Source organism: Mustela nivalis (assembly GCF_964662115.1).
Source record: "Mustela nivalis genome assembly, chromosome: 6".
Classification (NCBI taxonomy): Eukaryota; Metazoa; Chordata; class Mammalia; order Carnivora; family Mustelidae; genus Mustela; species Mustela nivalis.
Genome location: NC_139025.1, coordinates 90,860,856 through 90,874,309, shown reverse-complemented (window position 1 = coordinate 90,874,309; position 13,454 = coordinate 90,860,856). Strand labels below are relative to the sequence as shown.

The following is a 13,454-nucleotide window of genomic DNA, read 5'->3' as shown; positions in this document are numbered from 1 at the left end:
CATAAAATAAATTCACCACAAGAGAAAATAGACGATGGTGTCAGAAACTCTGCCATTTCTGGTGAAGAGATAAAAGAGATAAAAATGCTTTGTCAATTTGTTATTTTGTTGGGAGGGGGTGTTGATATTAATCGTATACCTAAGTGAAAAGAAACTCCTTGGTAGAGATCTTAAGCTTATTAAAAAGAGGGTAAAGTTCTTAAGTCCAGTAAAGTTCTGCCAGAATAGCTTTATATCACCCCATGCAATCTGGGGGGGGGTAGCTGTGTAGCAGGGTACTTATGCAGAGGGAAAAGAAATGACAATCAGTTGAGAGTAAGGTATTAGCACAAACCTCCCAAATTCTGAGTAGCTGATCTATAGAATAAGCTTGTAACAATTTATGCATTTTTTGACTCTGAAATTCAGTGGTGGCTCCCTGCCATGTTTGAGCTTGCTTTATAAGGCACTTGACAATGTGTTGAAAAGAGGTTTGCTGAGTTATTTGTGTCCTTGCCTTTTTTTCCACACCAGCAGCAAGTAAGTTCTTAAGGGTTGTGATAGCATTGGCACTTAAGTATCCATTGGATGGACTTGAATGCACGTGTTGTTTCTAAGAAAACTGCATTTTGAGTTTAGGCAACCAAGTTATAAGCAAAGTTGTGGGAAAAAACTATATTCAGGTATCTACTACATTCAGATAACTACTTGAAAGTATTATCACCTTCAACTGAGTAAGCCAGCTTTATTTTTTATTTTTAATTTTTTTTTTCCTGAATAAGTCAACTTTAAATCAAACACCTCTTGGGATTCTTGAATGAATTATCTACTGCTCTTTTGTACTTTTGAATTTTTTGAAATTATATGATGAACAACTCCTGATCCAGTTACTACTCAAGATTAAGTTACACTGGACTTCACTCTTCAAAGGCCCAAACAAAGAATTCCTGGACTCAGTCACATGAATTCTTCTGAACACAGTCCTCTAAAATACAAGAAATGTTAATACTATAATTCACAGTAGAGCTCTGCAATCTTTAGTGTAATAAAATGCAACCAAAAACTCATATGACTGGAAGAATATTGCTGTCTAGTGTTGAAATGGATCATTTAAAAAATTGGAACTAAGTGCTGAACAGGGAAATCCACAATAAAAATGGCAGCAGTAAAAGGAAAAAGCAGTTTTCATAAAGAATGTCAACATTTCCTTTCATATGGATGCTTCTGTTAAAATGTTAATCTGATCATTTTGATTTACTGGTTTTGCTTAATATTTACAAAAGGCCAATCATACAGAATTTTACCTCTTGCAGGAGACATTCCATGGATTTTTAACATAATCTCTACCCCTCAAAAAAGAGGAAAAAAAAATCTTGATTAATGGTTGGGCCAGGGACATGAGTACCATAAAAACGAGACAAGATGGTAACACACTCCCATTGTAAAGCAAAATGAGAACTTTACAAGGTGGCAATGAATCTTATTTTACACATGGAAAATGTATACATGCCTGAAGTATATGCAATTGATCTATCTGTGCTTCAGGATTTCTAGGTATTTCAGAATATTTTTTGAATTAAGATGCATTATCCTATCAAGCAGTGGTGGTGTGTTGTCCCCCTGAAAGCAGTTTTCCTTGACCACTGACCTGAGAAATAGCGACAGGAAGTTCTTTGCTGTTTACTGTCAAGACAGCGAAGAGCCAAGGGACCTCCTAAAAATGCAAATGGAAGAAACCTTTCACAGCTTTCAGCATCATTCATTCATTTTGGAATGAGTTATTAAATCCCTAAAAGTAGTTGGGCTTCACCTGAGTAGCCAGTTTGTTTCCATCTCATTGACATGACAGGTTCTTTCACTGATTGCGTTCTTTTTTTGCATAGACTGCTAGAAAACTCCGAGCCAAATCTGACAATGACACAAAACTTTATAGCACATATTTTTTTTATAAAAAACAACAACCAACCAGAACAAATAACCAATCTCAACCCCTGCTGGTTTCATTTTATTGTAAGTTAACAAACATTTAGTGAGCATGAAAAATGAACCAGGTACTCTACTTGAGTTTTCTCTTCCATTTTTCAATTTCTATATTTAATAAAGATAATTTTTCATATTTTATATACTTTCTTATGCTATTGAATATAGAATACTAGGCTCCTAATTTTTAAGGGTACAGATTGCAGCCATAAGACCACACTTCTCCAAACTAGAGAATTAACTTGCCTCAATTCCTGGCAAGAAAGATGGTTTTCTATAAATTCCAATCACATCATATGGTTTGGTGCAAAATGAACTATCTATATGCATGAAGCTAATTGCTTAATAGCCCTTCTAACATATGCTTTCTGGAAAAAAAATGTACACACACATACACATACAACAAATGTACTGGGTGGAATCCTTTGCTTAAAGGTCTCTGGAGTCTTAGCAGAAAGTTGTAAGCAAACCAAGAAACTTGCATACAAAATTATTCATTTATTCTATCCTTTGAGTCAAGTGTAAGTCAGAAAGAACTATTCATCTTGGAAAACTATCTACTCTTTCTTTTAAAAGCAGTTTCCTCAGGTGAGCAAATATGAAATGTGTTAAGTTTTTCTTTAAGGAAACCAAGGATGCACCTTCCTATATTTTGAAATTAATGGAAAGCATAAAGGACCAGAAATCTTTATCTGAAAAGTCATCCTGGAAGAAAGTTGTCTACTCAAAATTCTTTAAAATTGAACATAGGTAACATACTACTATAAGTACAATTGGGAAGTGATTACAAAAAATATAAATGCATTGTTTTAAAATAATACTCTAAATGCATCTAAATATAGAAATTATTTAAAAATAATTTATTATCCTTTTGATAGCATGATATTACAAAATTTAATGCTCTACTTTTAAAAGACCCTGTCTAGGAAGCTCTGTCAGAAGTTAAGATTCAACGTTTCAGTTATAAAATAATCAGCTCCCTCAGGGTTTCATGCAGAAAGCAATGCAACTTGTATCATGGAGGTGAGAACTATCTCTTAATAATTTCTGTATCCTAACTGAATACCTGACACAGTGCTGGAAAAACCAGTAAGAATTCGATAAATGGAATTGGTTGAATAAATAAATGAATGAAATGGTCAAAGGCAATGTTAGAGATAGAAGGAAATATTATTTTGTAAGAAAATTGAGGTCATAGTTGAATTAACTGTCATTCATTTTAACTTGTGACTGAGAGAAAACAGTAAGGATCAGAACCCAGAAATTTCTTGACTTCTAGATCAATTATTTTTCATGTCATTATTTTTTTTTCTAATGTAATTTAGGGATGACAGATTACCAAGCTTTTATTCTGTGCCATAAAAAAGAATGGAGTAACTACAACACATTGGCTGAATATAATTCAGCAAAATGGCTGAATATAAATGACACCAGGGGGAAAGATCCTCTTTAAATAGAACAGGAAAATGTTGAGTGGGATGCAAGAGGCCAATGGATATATGAAAGAAAAAAGAGAAAAAAAAAAAATACATCTTATTAAATGAAGGCACCAGGGCTTGAAGAAGGGTAGCAAAAAGGGTAACAGTCTGACATTGCAATGCTATTACAAAGTAAACTCCAGGCAGTTAGTTTAATGCAAAATGATTCCCTATGAATTAAAGGCTGGGCTCTTCAAAGGGGAGGTGCATCAGAGTGGTTTCTCTTTCCCCATTGGAGAAGTATGGGCCTCCTCAAGGAAATAAACTAGATTCCAATGGCGAATTTAAGCCAAATGCCCAGAGATTCTCTAGAAAACAAAGAAATAAAGGATAGAGAAGAGAGGTTTTGAATAATAGGTGTCATGGTGGTATAGTCTGAGGGGTTGGTTAGGTTTACAAAACCAGGAAGATGACAGAATTCTAGGGCAAAATAGAAGGCAGCAAGATGTTTTTTAGTGTTCTTAGTTCTTGCCTTGTGTACTCGCCTACATCTACCTTGGTTAAATTAAAAGAGGAACATTTTTAATTAGTTCAAATTAGATACTAGATAATAAAAGAATTGGCATTTATTGATCAGATCGTTCCCTTGAAAAATGACTAATGTGAAAAAAATTATTCGAAAGAATCAATCCATTAATATTTTTGCAAATAGATGAGTTTTGTATAGATTAATTAGGTATTTCTTTAGTCAAATATTTTTTGCATGCCCACTATGTATCAAGCATTTTGCTGGATCACATGGCTGGCTCAATTAGAGAGCATGTGACACTTGGGTCCTAAGTTCGAGCCCCACATTAGGTGTAGAGATTACTTTAAAAAAAAATTATCTAAATGTTGTGAATATAATGGTGAGCACTGTGGTATGCTCCCTGGTTATAGATAGTCTTCTAACTGTACATTGCAAAAGGAAAAGAAAAACAACAACAACAAAACTGCATCTTCTTGAGGCAAGACTGTCATTTTTTTATGATGGGGAATGTATAATATTTGTTACATACTAGGATAACATGATGGCAGCTTTATCATCCATTTATTTGAGAGAGAGCGCACATGCAGTGAGTCGGGGGAAGGGAAGAGAGGAGAGGGAGGGACAAGCAGACTCCAGCCAAGAGGAGCCCAACTTGGGGCTTGAACCTACCACCTCCCAAAGATCATGAACCCAGCTTAAATAAAAAATCAAGTCTGTGTAAACCTGGTGATTCACAGACCTGTATCCCTGGAGATAAAAATATATGTTTATAAAAAATAAAAAATTATATATATAAAAAAAAAATCAAGTCCCCAACCACTGAGCCACTCAGGCACTCCATGTTTTAAAATCCAAAGTCAAAAATTTTTATTTTTCTGATTATATAATATGCCATAAATGAAGAAAAAACTGGAAATTATAAAAAGTATAAAGAAGAAATTTAAAATCACCTGAAATCATACCAATACTCCCCCCTCTTTTTTTTTTAACTATTTATATCATTCTGGTGTAACTCCTACCAGTTTATTTTACATATACATACATGCATATGTATTTTACCTGATTAAACTCATAATGTATAAATATTTTCAAATTTTTCTTTATATTTTTAAGTAGGCTCCATGCCTAGGGTGAAGCTCAAAATGGGGCTTGAACTCACAACCCTGATCTCAACACCCGAGCTAAGATCAAGACTTGGATGCCTAAATGACTGAGCCACTGAGAAGCCCCTAGTTTTTTCTATTCTATGAGCATTTCTATGTAATTAAAATTTCTTAAAAATTATATTTGATGTCTGAATTCTATTGTATCACTCTGTTTTTCCTTCCAAATTCTAGCCAAATCTCTATCATTCACTGAATAATCCATCCTATTTACAGTATTAGGAGTTTCTGTCCTATTTGGTTCCTAGAAATGTAGGGTTAATTTTGTGTTGATCTCTTCCATTTTACGAATCTGGCTGCAGTTGTACCATGCCATCTTAAACACTGTAGTGTTAGAAAAATAGTTTCATATTTAGTAGGTTGTATCAGTTCTTACTAATATTTTGAAAATTGTCCTCTACTATTTCAAATCCTAAACATTTTAGAATAATTTCTTCATGTTTCTAAAATAATCCCACTAGAATTCTGACTGATGTGCTAAGGTTATACCTGTATGTTAAATACCCTCTTTACAATATTCCCATTCAGAAGCTATCATCTTGTATGTTACACAGGAAAATTTTGTAATTCCTTCCAGACAGGTTTTTTGTGCAATTTTTAAGAATATAACCAATTATCTTATAACTGTGATTGTTGTATGACTTCATTTCCTCTCTTCCCCACGCCCAAATCAAGACAGTATTGGTGGATGAAAAATTTAAAAATATATTATTTATTTTATATCCTGCAATCTTAGTTAATTTCTCTTTTTAGTTCAAGTAATTTTCCCAGTTGATTCACTTGGATTCTCCATGTGAGAATGTGCTCAACACAAACCCTTACTTAAGGCAAGAGTCTGCAAATGTATTAGAAAAAGTCATATTATATAAGGCCATTCCCATTATTCCAATTCATTATATTCTTTTGAAACAGAATGATTAAGCCCTGGGCAATTTTAGGTATGCTTTACCTGAATTATATTGTATGCAATTATACATTTCATGAAAATGATAATTTGCTTTCCTTTTTTCTAATAAATCTTAGCAGTTCAGTGGCTTACTGAATTGTTGAGAACTTCCAGAGTAATCTTAAATAATAGTGCTATTGCTAGGCATCTTTGACTTGTTGCAGATATTGATGTGGACTGTGTCTGCTATGTACAACATAGTAGCTGTTTTCCAGGAGTATTTGAAAGGCCTTCATTAGGCATAAACAATGAACAGTAGCTGTAGTAATACATTAACTCCTAATGGTACTGGGAAGACACCTCTTTGTTTCCCGAAGTAATGTCTGGATTTATCAGAACGTTCAAATAAGCTTCCATGCTAGAATGGGCTCAACAAAAATACATTTTTACTTAGGGCAAAAGCCTGTAACTCTTTTGGAAAATGTATTATTTTTAGCCTGTTACATGACCCAACTTATCATATTCTCTTGAGACAGTATAATCTAGCCTTAAGCAATCACTGGGTGTGTTTTAGCACTAAAACAATTTCTGAATATCATTTAGAGCTCAATGAATTTTATCAGTATTTACATTCTTTGGTAAAGAAACTTTTTCTAAGATCACATGATACCATTCACTCTAATATAATTTTTACATGATTTTCAATAACTGGTCATTCAGTGACAGGCCAGTTTTTACTCATAGGCTGCTTCAGTTTAGCAATCACAAACAACCAGCACAAAGAAATAATTTATTTCCTCTGGCTTTAACAAAGTCAATGTCCTGAGAGAGTATGGTGCTAATATACCTGAGCACTTCAGTGAGAAAGATGGAAAATCACTTATGGGCTCAAATAAAAAGACTGCTTCAGGGGGAAAACGGAGTCTGGAAAAATCTGTTGTGGGTACATAGCTCTGCTGAGCAATTCTTTCCCAAGTCTGTGGGCAAATAAAATACCATTTTCCTCCACTTCCCATTATGAGACTAAAAAGAAAATATTAAGAGGTTTTTTAAAAAAAATATACATATCTCTGATTTTCTGTAGGTAAAGATTGTTCATAGTATCTCATGTGCTTCAAATGTATAATTATTTGATTCAGATGCCTTCTTATTTTCTTTCTTAAATTCATTTAAGCAATTTGTGCTCTTTCCTGCCAAAGATTTCATTAGATTCACAAATAGAACAATATAACATCGTTAAACAAGGCGTGGTAATCTTTTTCAATCCCACTGTGGAAAAATGTATAAAAAGGCAAATTATTTCTAAGCATTTCCAGGGTGCCACTATTCTCCATTTGACCCATGTTAAATATTCTCATTACAATTACTTCAAATGAATACCAAATCTCAATTTAATCCCAACCCTAGGGAAATGAAACATACTGTTCTGAGATGAAAGGCCTAATGTTACCTAGTTATTTGAATGCACTGCATGTTCTTAACATGGATCATAAGCAAACTGTATTTTAATAACTCAAATCATTGCACATTCACAACAATATCTAGCTACCAAATAAATGTCATAAACCTGATAATGCAGAATAAATAAACAGAAACCTGCATATTTTAACTATTGAATTCAGGATGGAGTCCCACATGGTTCATGTCGATAATTTTCAAAACTCTTAGCTTTCTCTCAGTAACATAACCAATTATATTAATTAATCGGTAGGAGCTTATTGACAATGAAATCTAGGGCATAGCTTTTTGATTATCTAACAGCACAATTTTTGTTAATGTCAGCCATCTCTTTGTATCTTTTAAAATTCTACTATTGCGTTAATTGTCAGACTCTTGAGTAATCTCTTGGTGGAAATTTTACATTATGTTTTCAAAAAGGAGACCTGATTTCAATTAACATTTCCTTGACAAGGTATAACAATATTGCACATCTAAATTTTTATTTATTTTCCCTTTTATTGTTGGCAATCCCCTAAGCTTGAAAACATTTTTCTTCTCTCTGATTTGACATTTGGCAAACATCAATCTTTCCTGTACTTAAATGCACCATAGTTGACAGGCTGCTTTTGTTCAAGAACTTCAGCTTATACACTGCCTTAGTATGCCAAAATTTATTTCTTTATTCACAGCATGATCAGTTACTATCATCTCATCTTCAGAAATTAAGTAGGTAGCCTGAAAACAATTTTTTTTTTCCTGACAAATTTGATTACATCAAAGTCCAAACGAGTAGGGACTAAATTCAGAAATTTATTATTAAGCACTTTATATTGTTTCTTCTGTAAGAGTATTACATCTTTTTTTTTTAAGATTTTATTTATTTATTTGACAGACAGAAATCACAAGTAGGCAGAGAGGCAGGCAGAGAGAGAGGAAGGGAAGCAGGCTCCCCGCTGAGCAGAGAGCCTGATGCGGGGCTCCATCCCAGGACCTTGGGATCATGACCTGAGCTGAAGGCAGAGGCTTTAACCCACTGAGCCACCCAGGCGCCCTGAGTAGTACATCTTAAAAAGAAGATTAGTTCAATAAATATTCCAGTGTTCTTAAAATATTATAAAGAAAATTTGCTTCCATACAGGTCTTGCTTGTTTAAAACACAAATTTAATACTCTTTCTCTTTAGATAATTTGGGGCCATACTGAAATTCTTAGGACAAATTAAATTCTGAGGTTTAGTCTTCATGCTTTATTTTTAGGAATATATGGTGTTTTGTTGGGGAGAGAGGAAGGGTCATGCTCAAATTGCAGATAAGAACTTTAAAGAGAAAAACCTTTAATAAAATACAGTGAAAAGAGTCATTCATTTGCTATATATGTGTTTGAATATTTTTAGATATCTGCTCAGTTCTAGATATTTTCTCTTCTTTCTATCAGTGGGAAGATATAAGAAATCTTCTCCAAATACACAAAACTGAAATAAGAAAGGAAAAATAAAATCTTCTTAAAATAATAATAATAAGAACCACATAATAATGTAACTACACTGCAGTGTTGCCTGAAAAGTTTCCTGTTTGATGATCCAAACGAATAGCTGATACGTCTTTGTTTCTGTCCCTCAATGTGTGAAAGAGCACCAAAGGAGAAGCAGAGAGCAGGAGAGACAAACATCAATAATGAGAAAATTAGAACAGACTGGGGAAGGATAAAGGCTGCAAAGGTAGATACAAGGTTCAGAGAAAAATTATTCCCAAACTTTTTTGGAAAGCGCTCATATATGTGATTCCACAATTGAAGGAAATAAAAGGCTTTAGTGGCCAGAAACAAAACAAAACAAAACCCTGTGCCTTTTATACTCCTGAGACTTTGATGGTTTTTAAAGAAATAGGAAATATGTATAGAATGTTTCAAATTTCATATCACTTCTCTTGGTGCTAGTCTTTTTCCTGGCTTATGACTGGTCCTAAGATTTCTATCAGAATATTATCTACGTCAATTTCATCAGCACTTCTGAAACTGTCTCCTGTGCTGGAGAAATCTGGAACTGTCAGGGTATACTTGATTCATTTGTATTTGCCAGGGCAATAGGAATACAAACAGTGTTGATTGCTCTAAGTCATACATGGCCAACAGTCTATCTTGAACAGGATAGGTCTAACTTACCATGTCCTCTTCCTGGCTCACTGAAGCTATTGGACAGTTGTGACTAAGTAAAGCTTTGTCAACTTCTCCTTTCAATATGATTACATAATCTGTATCTATAAACTTTTTAAAAAGAGTGATCTTATCAAAACTTTAGCATAAAGTTTCTATTTGGTTCATGGGATCACCCTATAACTTTGAGAATACTGAACTAAACTCTATGTTTCCAGATGTTTTTGGTGTATAGCATCCTTCCTTGTTTATCAACCAACAAACATTTGAGCTCTCTATATGTGTAAGGCAGTTAGCTAGATACTGGGAATTTAGTGGTGTCAGTCAGTTACAGATTGATAAATTTATAACTAAATGTAAAAGCCTTTAGTTTTTATGCTTTTGTAATTTTTTCACAGTAACAAACTCACAAATTAACAACAACAACAACAACAATACTGTTAGACAATGTGTCCTAAATTATAGTTTGCAAAAAATGGTCGTGTTTTTAAAGAATTTACATTACTTCTAAATAAAATAGAAAGTTACCTGGAGGTACTATCCAAAGAGTTTTAATACGTATTTATACATAGGAAGCTTTCAATAGTAGGGCTTGATACCATTTTAAAAATAAAACAATGGCAAGAGAAGTTTGGAAATGACTCAAACTATCATCTTTTTGCTTTGCAATTACAAAAGCAAAGCATGGCTATATGCATTCAGTAAGCATTTAAACAATACAAAAGTATATAGAGTAAATAGTGAAGACCTCCTTCCCACTGGATTTCATTTATTTCAACTATTGCAAATGTGATTTGGGGATGGTGTCAAACATTTGTGAGGACAGTACGTTGACTTTACTACACAGCAGTAACCCTTCCTCAAATGACTCAATTTCAAATTGAGAAAATGAAATATAACTAGAACATGAATCATATCTTTCTGTCCTTATGTTCACACTTATATTAGAACATAATTTTAGCAAATCTATTGGGGGTAGAAATTTATGCAAGAGGCAAATGTATAGAATCTTTAAGACTACCTCTTCCCTCTCTGTCTCCTAGAGGAAGTGATATTGGGGAAGAACTCTTATGGAATCTTTACTTCATTCACTTCTGGGATCCCATCTTTAACTTACTGTCTGCTCTAAAAACTGTTTTCACCTTAAAATCCTCAAGATTGAACTGATGGCTTGGTCAGAAATCAGGTAAGTAAAACAAAGACTTAGGAAAATGTCCATCATGTAAAATAAACTATTAATTGAAAGGTAATTAATGCTACCATTCACACATTGATATAATTAAATGGATACATGATAACTGAATAAGTTACTTAATTTTCCCATTACTGTAGAAATTAAAGTATTAAAATTAAAAAGTCAGAGTCCCTGTGATATCATTATACGATAAATATTTGGAATATTTCCATCTATCAATAATGCCATCTGTCCTATCCAATACAAATGGACTACAACCCATATGGCTCCTTTCCCCATTGATTACTCTGATGAATGAGATAGCAAAACCACTCATAAAACCATCATATTATATGACACTGTCATTAAAAAGATATGGGGAAAGGAAAAACACAAGATGATACTTAATTTGAAGCTGTCAAGTCAATTTAGTGAAGTTTTAACAACCAACATTATGATCCTAAAAAGTATCAGCATGTTGAATAATATTATGTCTGTCTGTACTCTCCTAGCACCTTCAAAGAAAACCGAAGAACCAAAAAATTTCTGGAAAGAGTATAATAGCTTATTATGATACGTTCATATTACTAATTATTTTAGTAAGAATATACTCAAATATCTTTTCAGGCATAGGTAATTAAGTTAAAAACACTCTTCTTTTGCTGTATAGAAAATTATAAAATGTTCATTTAGCTTCTGATAGCAAGTCATTTTTAAAGCAAAAACTAGATACATTCCTTATATTTTAGAATACTGGCCATAAACGTCAACTCTGAAAAATGATCTTTCCCCAACTCATTTTCTTCTTAGCTATAAATGCATTCTCTTACAACAGCAAAATAATTACGATGATTCTGTAGCAAATTACTGTAAGCAGTACCTAAACTGACATTAACTAAGCAGGAAACTAATACCACTAACTGCAATACTCAGACTTTCAGTTTGATATGGTAATTTGCATTACCTTTAGTTATAGAGTGGGTATGGTTGGCATACTTAGAGATTACCTTTATTTTTCAAGATCTATAAAGATGACCAGTATTTACTTTGTGCCATAGGCTCACTGAAAATACCGTACAATCTTTCCTTGGTGAAACTTTTTGAAAATTGGTACTTAACATCTGTGGATAAGTGAGAAGAAATACATAATGAATAAATATTTTTATTCTACATTAAAACTCAAGTTTAGCTTATATAATTTAAATTTTTATATCATCTTATTTTTAGCTTGCATTGAATACCAAATGAAGTCACTAGGGACTTGGGGGGGGGGGTGGGAAATCTGTGAAATAGCTCAAATTCAAACGTGTCAGCCACAGCAAAAATAAAGTACAAATCCAGGAAATATTTTCCCTATCAATTGGAAGCTCAGATATTGGAGCTTTGGAGACTGTTGGATTCAGAAAAACAATAATTATTACTTTGTAATAACTAAAGTAAGAGGCAGCTAGTGCTGCCCGTCGGCAAATTGCACCTTGTTATCAGCTGTAGAAGTGAGCAGGCTCCTTCATGGAAGACAAGGCATCTCCAAAGCAAAGTTTGCCAAATCAGTAACAGGCAGCCTCTAAGGCAACACAGCCACCTCTACAAGTATGAAAGCACGTAATTTCAAGAGAGATTTCAAATTTGGGATTATTATCTGTTGCTGTACCAATGCCCATGATTTTAATTGTATCTCTGCATTCTAGTTTAGTATCTGGCGGTATGAGGCCTCTTATTCTTCACCCTCTCCTTCCCTATATCCATCTCTCTCCTCTAGTTTCTTTTTTTCAGCTTCTTCCAGGCTATTTTTCCCTGCTTGATTCCATATCTACTTCAGAATTGTTGTGTTAAGTGCATTCCTTATAAGACTTGATTTTAATAAAATTAAGGATAAAAACTACTTAAAACCATGTATCTTTAAATAATTTCCATTCAGAAACATGGTGTTATCCTTTCAATTTTTTAAAGCTTCACCAACCATAAGTATTTATGTTTTTTTCATAGAGGTCCTGAAATTTCTTACAGTTTTTTGATGTTACTGTGCGTGTTGTCTTTTTCCTCCATTATCTTTCTAATTGGTTACTGCTGATATTAAGAAAATTTTTTCGTATTTCCTTTGCAACTAGCAATGTTATGAAGCTCTAAACTTACTAATACTCCTGCTAGTTTAACTGGTTGTTCACATCTCATAGATTTATTAGGTAGATATTAATACCACAGCAAATAATGATGGCATTGCAATATAATTTTTAATATTAACAGAGAAAAAATTCTTGTAAGTTCTTTCTAGAATAAATTCCAATCATCAGCTTAATCTATTATTTATTTTAAGTACCCATTACTTTCTGTTGATATAATAGTATAAATAATGGTACATTCTAAATTCAGTATATTTCAGAAATGGCTTTTGATGTCTATGGGATAACTAGGAGTTACAACCTCAAACCAGGGTACAGATCTCATTCTGAAAAACATCATCTCTGTTAAATATTTTAGAAGAGTGGGTAGAAAAGGCCCTGTTCAAATGTCTTTGGAGAAATAAGATAAAATATACCCCAAGTGAACAAAATATCAGAGATAAACCCCCATTTCCAGAAAGTACAGTATACCACAGGGGCAGAAATGTTTCTAAGCAGAATATTTTTCAACATTTTCTCAGAGCTCTAAGCTGCTCTTGAATGAGTCTTAACTTATTGCTTTGGAGAATTAAGATAAAGTTAGTGATGACTATAACTTTCTATTAAGTAATTTCT

General features: G+C 33.3%; 1 long non-coding RNA gene across 1 annotated transcript in view; it reads right to left on the bottom strand.

The window, feature by feature from the left end:
• Positions 1-13,454, bottom strand: part of LOC309866525 — a 107,978-nt gene that overhangs the window by 94,135 nt on the left and 389 nt on the right. The gene's annotated exons all lie outside the window — the stretch shown is intronic.